The 13,894-nt window shown below is 41.8% G+C and overlaps 1 non-coding gene and 1 pseudogene across 1 annotated transcript; both read right to left on the bottom strand.

Moving 5' to 3' along the window:
• Positions 1-6,424: 6,424 nt before the first annotated feature.
• On the bottom strand, positions 6,425-6,523 carry LOC119926442 (annotated as a pseudogene).
• Positions 6,524-9,418: 2,895 nt separating this feature from the next.
• LOC119926270 lies at positions 9,419-9,556 on the bottom strand. The gene has a single exon (XR_005450158.1). It is a non-coding gene; the product is annotated as a small nucleolar RNA SNORA7 (small nucleolar RNA).
• Between the last annotated feature and the right edge of the window lie 4,338 nt (positions 9,557-13,894).

Genomic DNA, 13,894 nt, shown 5'->3' with positions numbered 1-13,894 from the left:
GCACTGTACTAAGCACTGGGGTAGAAACCAGCAAATCAGGTTGGACACAGTCCCCTTCCCACGTGGGGCTCACAGTCTCAATCCCCATTTTGCCAATGAGGTAACTGAGGCATAGAGAAGTAAAGTGACTTGTCCAAGGTCACACAACAGGTTAGTGGCGGAGCTGGGATTAGAACCCACTACCTTCTGATTCCCAGTCCCATGCCTATCCATTACTCCATGCTGCTTCTCCTTGGACTGGGAGTGAAAATCAAAGAGAGAGGCAGTGGACGACCAGGGCTGCTGCCACTTCAGGTGGCAATGGCAGCAGGGGGGCAGGTGGCATCTGGTGGGGGCAGGAAGTCTAGTTCACTACTTATTTGGCCAGGTCAGAATTGTTCCTTCCAGGGTGTTGCCGGGAGTTGGCATTACCACGAGTGGTACTGACAACTGTCATGCCCTAGAGGCAGTTATGGCCAAGATGGTGGAAGCAGCAGTGGTGATATCTGCTGATACCCTTGAAGAGGAGGAGAAAGAGGAGAAGCCTAGGCAGCCTTCTTATCCTTCCCTCCTTCTCCCTGCAGCTCTACCATGTCACTGACCCTGCAGCTGGGGTGCTCTCTTTGTTTACCTTACTAATTCTCACATGGATGTTTGGGTTCTTTTAAGTAATATGACCACAAGGATTTAAGTTACAACAGCATTCCCCATGCCCACTTCCTTTACCAAGTGACTCCATTGGGTTCCCACATCCTGCCTCTGCCTTGGAATGCCCGCCCTCTTCATATCCAACAATGACTCTCACCACATTCAAAGCCTTATTGAAGGCACATCTCTTCCAAGAGGTCTTCCCCTCCTAAGCCCTCAGTTCCTTTTCTCCAACTTCCTTCTGTGTCATTCTGATTTTCTCACTTTATTCTCTCCTCCCCCCTCAGCCCCACAACACTTATGTCTTGTCTTGTATTATGCTGTTGAGTCATCTCCAACCCCGAGTGACCCTATGGACACATGTCTCCCAAAACACCCCACTTTCCTACTGCAGGTGTTGTGGTAGTGTATCTGCAGTTTTCTCAGTAAAAATATGCCAGTGATTTACCATTGCCTTCTGCCCAATAAACTTGAGTTTCCACCTTCAACTCTCTCCCATGCTGCTGCTGCCCAACACAGGTAAGTTTTGACTTGCAGCAGATTGCCTTCCATTCATTAGCCACTGTCCAAGCTAAGAAAGGAATGGGAATGCCTCAACTTGACTTTCTCTCCTATTGCTGAGACTAGTAGAATATTGGAAACTCACCAGGTGCTATACCAAGAGGCAGCGCTTACGTACATATCCATAATTTATTTATATTAATGTCTCCCTCCCTCTCTAGACTGTAACCTCATTGTGACTGGGGAACGTGTCTCCTCTGCCGCTAACCTCCTCACTGTACCTCGTTCTTGCTTGTCCCACCATCGACCCCCGGCCCACATCCTTCCCCTGGCCTGGAATGCCCTCCCTCCACACATCTGCCAAGCTAGCTCTCTTCCTCCCTTCAAAGCCCTACTGAGGTCTCACCTCCTCCAGGAGACCTTCCCAGATTGAGCCCCCTTTTTTCTCTCCTCCTCCCCTTCCCCCCGCCCTGCCTCCTTCCCCTCCCCACAGCACTTGTATATATATTTGTTCAGATTTATTACTGTATTTATTTTACTTGTACATATCTACTATTCTATTTATTTTGTTAATGATGTGCATATAGCTTTAATTCTATTTGTTCTGACGATTTTGACACCTGTCTACATGTTTTGTTTTGTTTTGTTTTGTTGTCTGTCTCCCCCTTCTAGACTGTGAGCCCGTTGTTGGGTAGGGACCGTCTCTCTATGTTGCCAACGTGTACTTCCCAAGCTCTTAGTACAGTGCTGTGCACACAGTAAGCGCTCAATAAATATGATTGAATGAATGAATGAATACTAACTCTGCAGTACTGAACTCTCACAAGCTCTTAGTACAGTGCTCATAAACATGATTGGTTGACTGAGCACTACTGTCTTCCCACTGTGGCTCCCAGAACTCCTGCTCCCAACATGACCTTTCATGCCAGGCTGCTAGGATTTAAGCACTTTGTATATATTACCCTTCACACAGTAAGTGCTCAGTAAATACCACTGACTGATTATTTACTTGAAGCTGTAACAATGTGTCCCATGCCCTCTTCTTCTACCAGTTGAGCAAATCTACCGGGTGCCCTGCCACCTTCCCATTAATGTAGCCAGGACCCTTGGCATTTCCACACCATACAGCCATATTGCCTCCTTGGGAACCCACACTGACTCTCCTCTCTGTCACCAAAGTACTTCTATTCCCACCTGCATTGCACAGCTGCAGCGTCATGGAGAAAATCACTTGCTACGTGCCACCTCCACAAAACCTCAAGACGACTGTGGTAGCTGTTACTGAAGTGTTCACTCTGACTGTGGTTGGGATTGTAGCCATGGCTCCACTGAGCCATGCTGCTTCTCTTAGACCCATGCTCTGACTTGTGTCCTGTTGAGTTGATTCTTTCCTATTCCATCCTGCACCATGTCCCATATAAATTGTTTGGGAGCTGGGACAAAGTGCCTCTGAGTCAATATTTCTTCTCCCAGACATAGGTGCACCCTAAAGCATCTTTACATATCCAGATGTTGGACTGAAGCACCAGCTAGATAGAGAGAGATGGGATATGGGCAGAGATAGACATTGACATAGCTTTGCCCTCTGGACCCCTGAGTTTTGGGTTATGAGATGGCATTAACTTTCCTGAAGTACACTCTATTACCCTTTGCTTCCCAACTGGATCACTGGGCTGAAAACAGTGATTTCCATAGAAATGCTCAATTTTGCGGCTTAGAAGCTTCGTGAGTGAAAAATCTCATTTTGACACCCAAGCTGCTTCCGCAAATTGCTTGCTTTAGAAAAATAAAAATTGGCTCTTGTGAGGAAGACACCAGACCAACGTATGTTGGACAATTTTAACCCTTCCAGCTTTATGACTCTTAATCACAGAAGACTAAATACCAGGACAGAGAATAGGCCATCTGAATCGTCCTATCTGATGTCATACCTTCTACAAGATTGTTGCAATAATTGCATTTCTTTTCCATAATGTCTCGCTTTGCTTGTTTTTTCAGTCTTTGTGTAATAATGGATCCAGGACTTTCTTTGTAATGTATTCCACCAACAGGTTAGTTTCCCATCAGTTAGAGGGGAGCTTATCGATGTTTAAAGATGTGTATAAAGCAGAAAAATCCCGGTCATACATATTTAAAACTGAAGTTGTATGAGGCTTCACCTTAGATGATAGCAGTGTATATTTATTTATTGGTTTTAAGCATTGTGTACTTCCCAAAGCTCTCTGACAACTTATCTATCATGGAGCTGCCATTGAATATTCTAAAACGGTGCCTCTTTTAATCTTCAGATGTAAACAAAGCCTAATTTTTTCATATCACCAACGCAACCTGACAAAAGTGGAAGCTGAATATTGATTTAATCTGCAGAAAGAAGCCATCCAAAGTTAATTCAAAATATCCCCAATACACTAAATATCCTTTACATGATGGATCCTTTCTTTTTTTCTTCACCCACAACTTTTCAGCAGACTAATTTTAGGAACTGGAAACTGAAACTTTCCTTATTGATGAAAAACTTTTGAGGGTGACTTATTTGCAAGAGGTTCACAGAGAATGGAAGTATAAATTGATGGCATCACATAGTTTCACCTTGAAGACCAAGTCCATTTATGGCTACCTCAATTTAAAGTGTGGCATATGGAGATAAAAGCAAGGCTGTAAACAATAAAACTAAATATTGCAGGAATTAGAGAGAATTAAAAGAGAATGGCTATGTCAGCATAGTTGAATGTGTAAAATACTGATGATTATAGAATTTGGGGGGGGGGGGGCAACAAATATATTCCCTGTACAGTAACAAAGAAAACAATCATTAAAGAATTATCACTCTTCTTTAACCTGCCCCATTACATGACACCGAGCAAAGCTTACCTAGAAATGAAAATGCCTTGTATTAAAAATCCACCTAATAGTGTAAGAATATAAGGAAACTCTTACTGAATCAAAACAATTGATCTACTCAGTCCAGTATTCTGTCTCTTGCAATGGCAACAAGGTACTTTAACACTTTCCCTATTTGCTCCTAACAGCCCTGTTTTTTTTTCCTTCCATATTGGTAGCCTTGCCTCTCATCCTTGAAATTTTTCAAACTTCTTTTAAACTCCCATATAGTTTAAACCTACACAACTTCCTAGGTTAACAAATTCCATATATTTACACCATGTGGTGTGGAAAACTGCTTTTTTTTCCTTGATTTAAATCTACTCCCTTTGAACTTCATTAGGGGTCCCCTCATCCTGATAATGCACAATTCTGTGTTTGCCCTATCTGTGGCTTCCAACATTCTGTAACCATGATTAATTTCCTTTTTCACCCTTTATCTTCTCAGGGTGATGAACCCTGATTTTTTTTTTTAATGTTACTTGTTAAGCACTCTGTTTCAACAAATGTGCTTACACTAGAATAGATACAAGATGATCAGGTAGGACGCAACCATAGTTATTATTGCTATTATCACATAGGGCTCATAATGTAAGTAAGAGGGAGTAGGACGTAATCTCCATTTCACAGATGAAGCAGCTGAGGCACAGAGAAGTTAAGTGACTTTCCTAAGGTCACACAGCAAGCATTGTGGCCTCATATGGAAGGCTTTCCATTCCCTTGCCCATCTTGCTTTGAGTTCTCTATATTCTGTAGTTTTAGACCCATCTTTGATGGCCATTTCCACAGGTCCTCACACTTAGGAGGGGTAGGAGGAAGCCAAATGAGTCACTTCAAGGTGCCCTGCCCTGAAAGAAGTGTAAAGACTTAGTTTAGCCAATCAGAGGGAAGGATTGGGAGCAGGACCAGAAGGGATGAGGTAGTTGGAATTGAAAACTCTAGACCATTTTGAGGTAGGGAGGTAGCAAGCATTGTGCCTGGCAGAGCAGGGCACAGGAAAAGCTCATGCTGTGACCCTAGATAGACACAGGATTCAAGACACAAGGAGAGATCAGAGAGGATATTGGGGTATGTTTGGGCTCCAAAGTGAGGACTCAGAAGGAGTGAGGCTCCTGCCTTGAGTTGAAGACAAGACATTAAGAGACCTTGTTTCCTGATAATAATAATAATGATAGCATTTATTAAGTGCTTACTGTTCACAAAGCACTGTTCTAAGCACTGGGAAGGTTACAAGACGATCAGTTTGTCCACGGGAGGCTCACAGTCTTCATCCCCATTTTACAGATGAGGGAACTGAGGCCCAGAGAAGTGAAATGACTTGCCCAAAGTCACACAGCTGGCAATTGGCAGAGCCGGGATATGAACCCATGACCTCGGACTCCAAAACTTGTGCTCTTTCCACTGAGCCACGCTGCCTCAGACTCAGGTGAGACTGGAATCCGGGACACCTCAAGAGATGAGAGGAAAGGATCAGAGGAACATGAGCCTCAGGACTCCTACAGAGAAGTACTCAGGGTCTTGGGAAGACAGTATTATATCCAGGAAGAGGTGATTTGAACTGGATTAGTTTTTATTGTTACCAAGTTAAGAAACCATGAAATATTACCAAGATCTCAGATCTTCATTTCTTCTTCCAAGAGGGGCTTGGGGAGAAGCTCTGGGAATGGGGGAGGAACATGGACCTGAGAAGCTGCAGGTTCAGAAAGGAGGCCTTTATCTGTGAACTTCCTGCAGGCAGCCCCGCAGAAGGAGTGGCAAGCTGGTCCCAAACCTCCCCTGTGCTTTCAGGGAGATAACTGGGTTTCAGTCTCAGAGTCGAGGAAGAAATACAGATAAAAGGACTTGAGGTGCACTGAGCAAAGGTCCCCAAACTAATATTAGACCAAGATGAGACGGGAGAACTTAAGGGCTCAGCGGAGGCCAGCCACATTCTCAGCTCTCCTAAAGTGATGCCGGGGGGTCTTTTGGACAAGACCTTGGGGCTGAAAACCTCCAGATTCATTGCCCCATCTCAAAATGTAGCCATCAAAACTGCTCATTGTATTTATCAGTGGGAAAAACTATGCCCGCTATTCTTTGGCTGTACCCTTTGTGAAGGTGCCGGTATTTTGCCATTTTATATTTGAAGATAATTTAGCCCATTCTCTCAAAGTCTGGGTACGGTAACTCTTTGGAGCTTGAGTTTATCTTGCTTCCCATCTAATAAAGCAAATACTATTTCATTAATTCAATCATATTTATTGAGTGCTTACTGTGTGAAGAGCACTGTAATAAGTGCTTGGAAAGTACAACACAGCAATAGAGAGAGATAATCTCTGCCCACAATGAGTTTACAGTCTAGAAGGGGGGAGACAGACATCAAAACAAGTAAATAGGCATCAGTAGTATCAATATAAATAAATAGAATTATAGGTATAAAAATATGTAATGCTTCATGAATTTGCATGTCATCCTTGTGCAAGAGCTAATCTTCTCTGTATCATTCCAATTTTAGCATATGTGCTGCCAAAATGAAATGATCCCTAGCTCTGGGGAACAATCTCTGCTCCTAGACCAAAGACTTCTACCTTATTTTTCCAACAGATCCTTGCTCTATCCTTCGGCCTGCATGCACCTCCTTTCTTAGTTTTCTTCTTAGTTTTTTAGTTTTCCATATCAATATGCTGAACTTCTGATTTAAGAATAGATGGAACCCAGATTTCTGATCTGCAGCCTCCACTCCTTATTTTTTTTTTACTTCTCTTTACTTTCTTTCTACCTTTTCTCTTAGCCCTCTCTTTACCTAAATTATCCTCTGGATTTTTTCTTCTATCCATCCTGTAGTTTCTCTTGTAGTTTTGTTCTTGTAGGGACCACTAAGCAAACAAGGTGTTGTGTCCTTAGATTTTTCAAGACCATTATTTATAAATTATTTCTAACCAATTCATGGTCCTCAAAGAGTTCCAGCTCCCTTCCTACTTGTTTCCCTAAGCTATTTTGTTTTCACTGAGATTCTTACAGCTGTAAATGTCCCTTGCAAATTTTTCATTATGTCCAGGTGTCTACAACACAAAAGGTAAAGTGGATAACTTGACTTCAGAATCTGGATAGTTTAGGCCCAAACTTCTACTTATAATTTGGGTACATATGAAAAACAAGTATATCCCCCAAATATTTATGTCCAAAACATATTTCTCTGTCTTAACCTCATCTACAAGGCCAGAAGAAAACAGCGCATGGTCCAAAATAAATAATAATAATAATAATGGCAGTTATTAAGCTCTTACTATGTGGAAAGCACTGTTCTAAATGCTAGGGAAGTTACAAGGTGATCAGGTTGTCCCACGGGGGGCTCACAATCTTAATCCCCATTTTACAGATGAGGTAACTGAGGCACAGGGAAGTGAAGTGACTTACCCAAAGTTACACAGCTGACATTTGGTGGAGCTGGGATTTGAACCCCTGACCTCTGACTCCAAAGCCTCTTTCCACTGAGCCACACTGCTTCCCCAGTGCCACACGTTCATCATATCTGAATGGCCAAACCTTTCTTAACTAATGGTGCTTTCCCCTGGCTTGAAGTTATATTCCAATAAACTAGGAATAAATAGAATTCAAATGCAGAGCTGACTTTAGATTGGCCATGTGATTTTCCCCTTGGATACACCTTTATTTGGTTTATGCAGTATTTGTGTAGGATCAATCACGGTACCATGAAACTTGACAGAGAACATTTTTATTGGCAGAGCTCCTGGATAAAAGACTGACTTTTTCCACATGGATGTTGGAATATAAATGGCTGTGAAGAGCCCGTGAACCTGTATTCTAAGGCCACTTCTCTGAGGAGCAGTGGGTGGTCTCCTTAAGCAGTGTGTCACAGTAATTGTTTTTCCCTCAGATGAGTGCATCTAACTCATGAAACAGTGCCAGCATGTCTTCTTCAGAACAATATAAACCTAGGAAACTATCTCAGCTTACCTAGATGTTTATTGCTTTTGATAATTGCTTTTCCTCCTAAACTGCATCGTTTAAAAATATAATTTTTGACTGGCTATAAAAAGAAAAGAAATCTATATAACTTTAAGAGCATTTTCAAAGCTTTTAAAGTTCCCACTAAACTGAATCAGTATGAAATTACCTTGTTGAGGTGTTTCATGTTAACTCTTGGAATCCAAGAGGGAGGAAAAAAGACTAAGCAGTGAAATATGAAAAATGGATGACCACTGTGTAGGTGGAATTATAGGAATTGAGAAGAAGAGAATTTAGAAACTAATAATCTTGGATAGATTGACTTAAGAGGAGTTTTCCCCCTACCCAGGTTCACTATAGCCCCAGTTTATTGACTCTCTGTTGAGTCTATCCTATTAGTCAGGCAATGCTGACTGCTGCTGTATATTTCTTGGATATCTGCTACCATCTTCGGTGTGTTTGCATTTTTTATCTGTTCCCCTAATTTGATTTTAAGCTCACTATAGACAAAGACTATCTCATATTGTCTATGCAATGCCTTCAAATGTCCAGTATAGTGCTCTCCACAAAGTGGAAATTCAGTCCACGATTGTGATGATGATAATAAACCCAAGTATTACACTAATTCTCAGAGGACTTTTTGGAGGAAGGAGAGAATATGATATTCACCCAGAGTACTTAGAATCCATAAAGAGGTGCAGATCAAACACCTATGTACATGTAAGATCTGTAAAATATAAATAACAAACATAAGGATGAAATCAGCTGAACAATTTGAAAACCTGAAAATATACACTGCTGAAAGATATGTGGACAAATGTCAAAAGGAAGCTGGAGTAATTATAGTTACTGTAAGCAGCTGATGATAATCTGGGAAGGCTTCTTGGGGAAATTATGTTTTGTAATGATATGAAAGAGAAAAGGAACATGGTTTGATGCAAACAGAAGCAAAAGACCAAAAAGGAAACAGAAGAGCTGTATAGGCAAATTTATTTGGATGGACCTAAAAAGGTGGCCTAGGATGCAATCAGGGTGCTTGGATTAGTGGAAGTCACATGGGAGAAATTACTGAATCTTGGGCTCTCCAATTAGGAGTCAATTGGAAGCCCCTGCAGCAACCTTCAGGAGGCATAAGACTAGGAAGAGTGCGGGGAAAGAGGATTTTTATTGCTGTAGATGGAGAATGGAAGGGAAAGAGAAAAGGTTGGAGGAAGGGAGCCAGCAAAGCAGTGTGTGCTCTTATGGACCTAACTATATGTTGTCAAATTATCTTTGACTGACACTATGGAGACATCTCTCCCAAAATGCCCCACCTCCAGCTGCAATCATTATGGTAGTGTATCCATAGAGTTTTCTTGGTAAAAATACAGGAGTGGTTTACCACGGTCTCCTGTGCAGTAAATTTTAGTCTTCGCCTTTGAGTCTCTCCCATGCTGCTGCTGCCCAACATAGGTGAGTTTTGACTTGTAGCAGATTGCCTTCCACACGCTAGCCACTGCCCAAGGTAGGAATGGAATGGATATGCCTCTGCCTGACTCTCCCTCCTGTAGTCGAGACTGGTAAAGTACTGTGAACTCTCCAGGTATGATCCTGAGAGGGGCTTATGGACCTAGTGAAGAAGAAAAGTGGCTAAAGCCTGGCGAAAAGAGTGGCAAGGAAAGAACTGATTGAAAAAATTATATTGAGGTAAAATGGCCTAAATCTTCATTCATTCAATCATATTGATAGAGTTCTTACTATGTGCAGAGCACTGTACTAAGCGCTTGGAAACTACAATTCTGCAACAGAAAGAGACAGTCCCTACCCAGAAGCTTCTGAGCCTGGGGGCCCAGGGAGATCTCTGAAAGTTAAGGATAGGGTTGAGAGACACAAATTCAATGCCCTGACAATCTACAATGTTATCGGTTTTTTCTAGGCCTTCTGTGGACATTTACACCTCTTGGCTTCACAGGGTTGCTCAATATTGTATTGTGAAGTACTTTGAACTCCTAGGAAGATAAGTGCTATTTAATTGCAAAGTGTTATTAGTCCTATGGCTGTCATTAAGTGCACCAGAACAATTTTATAGTTAATGCATCTCAACATTGCCGCTGTTGAAATCTTTCATTTTTTTAAAATTGGCTCAACAGCAAAATTGAATGGCTCGGGGGAGTCCCAGAAGACTGTTTATTGGCAATTGGATTCAAAAATCCATCGCTTCTAGTGTCCAAATGTTTGACCAGGTTCCCAAGTCTTGAACAATATTTCAAGAACAACCCCACTAACTTTACATAGGATGCTCATGACAGTAGTCCTCTCAACCTATTATGATTTTTATCCTTTATTGCACTGGGCAGTGCTGACTGTGTATGGAGCACTGTATTTAAGTGATGGGCAAAGATTCAAGAGAAGCAGCGTAGCTCAGTGGAAAGAGCACGGGCTATGGAGTCAGAGGTCATGGGTTCAAATTCCGACTCTGTCAACTGTCAGCTGTGTGACTTTGGGCAAGTCACTTAACTTCTCTGTGCCTCAGTTACCTCATCTGTAAAATGGGGGTTAAAACTGCGAACCCCCCCACGCCTCGGGGCAACCTGATCACCTTGTAACCTCCCCAGCGTGTAGAACAGTGCTTTACACATAGTAAGCACTTAACAAATATCATCATTATTATTCAAGGAAATTGAATCAGGCACGATCCCTGGCCCACAATGGGCATCCAATCTAAAATCAGGGTGTGCTGGGAGAATGGCTGGCAAACGAAGAAAGCACAGTATCCTAAGTAAAGCAACACATTATAAATGAAAACATAAACAAGAAGAACTGCTGTATAGTACTGTTAAAGGATGTTTTAAGGGTATTCACAGCTCTGCAGGACAGTCCTTGTACCAATGATCACAATCAATCATATTTATTGAGCACTTACTGTGTGCAGAGCACTGTACTAAGCGCTTGGGAAGTCCAAGTTGGCAACATATAGAGACGGTCCCTACCCAACAGTGGGCTCACAGTCTGGAAGGGGGAGACAGAGAACAAAACCAAACATATTAACAAAATAAAATAAATAGAATAGATATGTACAAGCAAAATAAATAGAGTAATAAATATGTACAAACGATATACAGGTCACAACCTTCCCAGCTTCCACCTACTCTGTGTTCGACTCTCCTAAGTGCTAAGTCCTGTGCAGCACAAGAAGCTCTCAATGAACTCTTGTGATTGTTTTAAAAGAGAAGGTAAGGCACACTGTGGCTGCATCTTCTGCCCCATCCTAGCAATAGTAGTTGTGAGGAGTAAATAACTAAGCAATGTAAGGCTCCTTGGTAATAAAAGCACCACCTAGAAACGCAGTTTTAGGGAAGCAGCATGGACTTAGTACAGTAAGCGCTTAGTACAGTGCTCTGCACATAGTAAGCGCTCAATAAATCCGATTGATGGTGATGATGATGACTTGGGAGTCAGAGGTCATAGGTTCTTATCCTTCCTCTGCCACTGTCAGCTGTGACCTTGAGCAAGTCACTTAACTTCTCTGTGCCTTTTCCCTCACCTGTAAAATGGGGATTAAGACTGTCAGCCCCACGTGGGACAACCTGATTACCTTGTATCTTCCCCAGCTTTTCGAACAGTGCTTGGCACATTGTAAGCACTTAACCATTTTGGGAAGGACCACGGGCTTGGGAGTCAGAGGGCATGGGTTCTAATCCTGGCTCTGCCACATGTCTGCTGTGTTACCTTGGTCAAGCCGCTTACCTTCTCTGTGCCTCAGTTGCCTCATCTGTAAAATGAGGATTAAAACTGTGAGTCTCACGTGGGACAACTTGATTACCTTGTATCTACCCCAGTGCTTCTTATTATTATGAGAGGGAAGCATCCCTTGTTGGCCCTAAGAGATCCAATGAAGGCTCTTGAGTAGAAGAGATGGAAATTATTTTATTAAATTATTACATGAATAAATTTGATCATTTTATTAAATTATTACAAGAAAACAAGACTTGTGTGTTGATGTAATATCAGTGTAGACAGTCCTTAAATCACCAACTTAAAGCTCGGTCTCCCCAGTTGAAAGCAGTAAACAAGTGTTGCTTCAGTGACTTTTTTTTTTTAAATGGTATTTGTTAAGCACTTACTATGTACCAGGCACCATTCTAAGCACTTGGGAGCAGAGATAAAAGTTAACCAGGTTGGACAAGATTCATGTCCCACATGGGGCTCACAGTCTTAATCCTCGTTTTACAGATGAAGGAACTGAAGCACAGATTAAGTGAAATGACTTGCCCAAGGTCACACAGCAGACAAGTGGCAGAGCTGGTCCTTCTGACTCCCAGGTTCATTCTCTATCCACTAGACGATGTTCCTGTTCAATAGAAGGGTTGATCGGGAATTGGCCCTTCATGTTGACTTTTCTATTGAGGATTGTGTCAAGTGGAAATCAAGTGGCTTATCAATCAGTAAATCAATCAATTTATTGGGAGCCTACTATGTGAACAGCACTGTACTAAGCACCTGGGAGAGCATAGCACAACAGTGCTGTATATATGTTTGTACATATTTATTACTCTATTTATTTTGCTTGTACATATCTATTCTATTTATTTTATTTTGTTAGTATGTTTGGTTTTGTTCTCTGTCTCGCCCTTCTAGACTGTGAGCCCACTGTTGGGTAGGGACCGTCTCTATATGTTGCCAACTTGTACTTCCCAAGCGCTTAGTACAGTGCTCTGCACACAGTAAGCGCTCAATAAATACGATTGATTGATTGATTGATGGATTGAACAGTGTTGGTAGACATGTTCCCTGCATATAGAGAAGCAGTGTGGCTTAGTGGAAAGAGCATGGGCTTGGGAGTTAGCGGTCTTGGGTTCTAATACCTGTTCCATCACTTATCAGCTGTGTGACCTTGGGCAAGTCACTTAACTTCTCTGTGCCTCAGTTACCTCATCTGTAAAATGGGGATTAAGCCTGTGAGCCCCATGTGGGACAATCTGATTACCTCATATTCACCCCAGGTTTTAGAACAGTGCTTGGCACATAGTAAACACTTAACAAATACCATCATCATCATTATTACTATTATTATTATCCTTATAATGAGCTTACAGACTTTAATTCAGAATATACCCAAAGCCCACTTCTTACCAGTGATGGTATATCTGGGTCTACCCAAACAAAATGAAATCAAATTTTGACATAGTTATTTCGATTATTTTAGGCAAAATACTGTATTTATATTAATTATTTCACAGATAAATAAATGAATCCATTAGTATTTATTGAGAGTCTGGGCTAAGTGCCTCGGAGAGGACAATAGAAGTAAATGTTAGGATCTTTGCCCACATGGAGGCAACAATCATGGCTTAGTGGATAGAGCATAGGCCTGGGAATCGGAAGGTCATGGGTTCTAAACCCGGCTTGGCCACTTGTCTGCTGTGTGACCTTGGGCAAGTCACTTTACTTCTCTGGGCCTCAGTTACCTCATCTGTAAAATGAGGATTGAGACTGTGTGCCCCACATGGGACAGGGACTGTGTCCTACCCGATTTGCTTGTATCATCCCAGCACTTAGTACAGTGCCTGGCACATACTTAAGTGCTTAACAAATGCCATAATAATAATGATAATTATAATAATTAATAATAATTATCATTATTATTATTAACAATCAAGCATGTAACAGGAATAAAACAGTTTGGAAACATGAGGAAGAAATGCTCAAATAGTAGAGTATATAAATTGAATTATACAGTGACTGAAAGGTGCTAAGGTAGAGCAAAAATATGGAAGGTGATGGTAGGGAGAATGTGACTTGGGGAAAAGAAAAACTATTCAGGGAAAGCCTCCTTGAAGGAAATGGGCTTTTAGAAAGACTGTGATGATGGGGAGAAGGGTTTGAGCATGGGGAGAAGGTGGGAGAGCTGAAAACAAAGCACAGGTGAGCTTGGGAGGAGCAGAGTGTAGGCTGAACA

Source organism: Tachyglossus aculeatus, chromosome 3 (assembly GCF_015852505.1).
Source record: "Tachyglossus aculeatus isolate mTacAcu1 chromosome 3, mTacAcu1.pri, whole genome shotgun sequence".
Taxonomy (NCBI): Eukaryota; Metazoa; Chordata; class Mammalia; order Monotremata; family Tachyglossidae; genus Tachyglossus; species Tachyglossus aculeatus.
The sequence above is the reverse complement of the archived record's forward strand: the minus strand, read 5'-3'. Positions and strand labels throughout refer to the sequence as shown.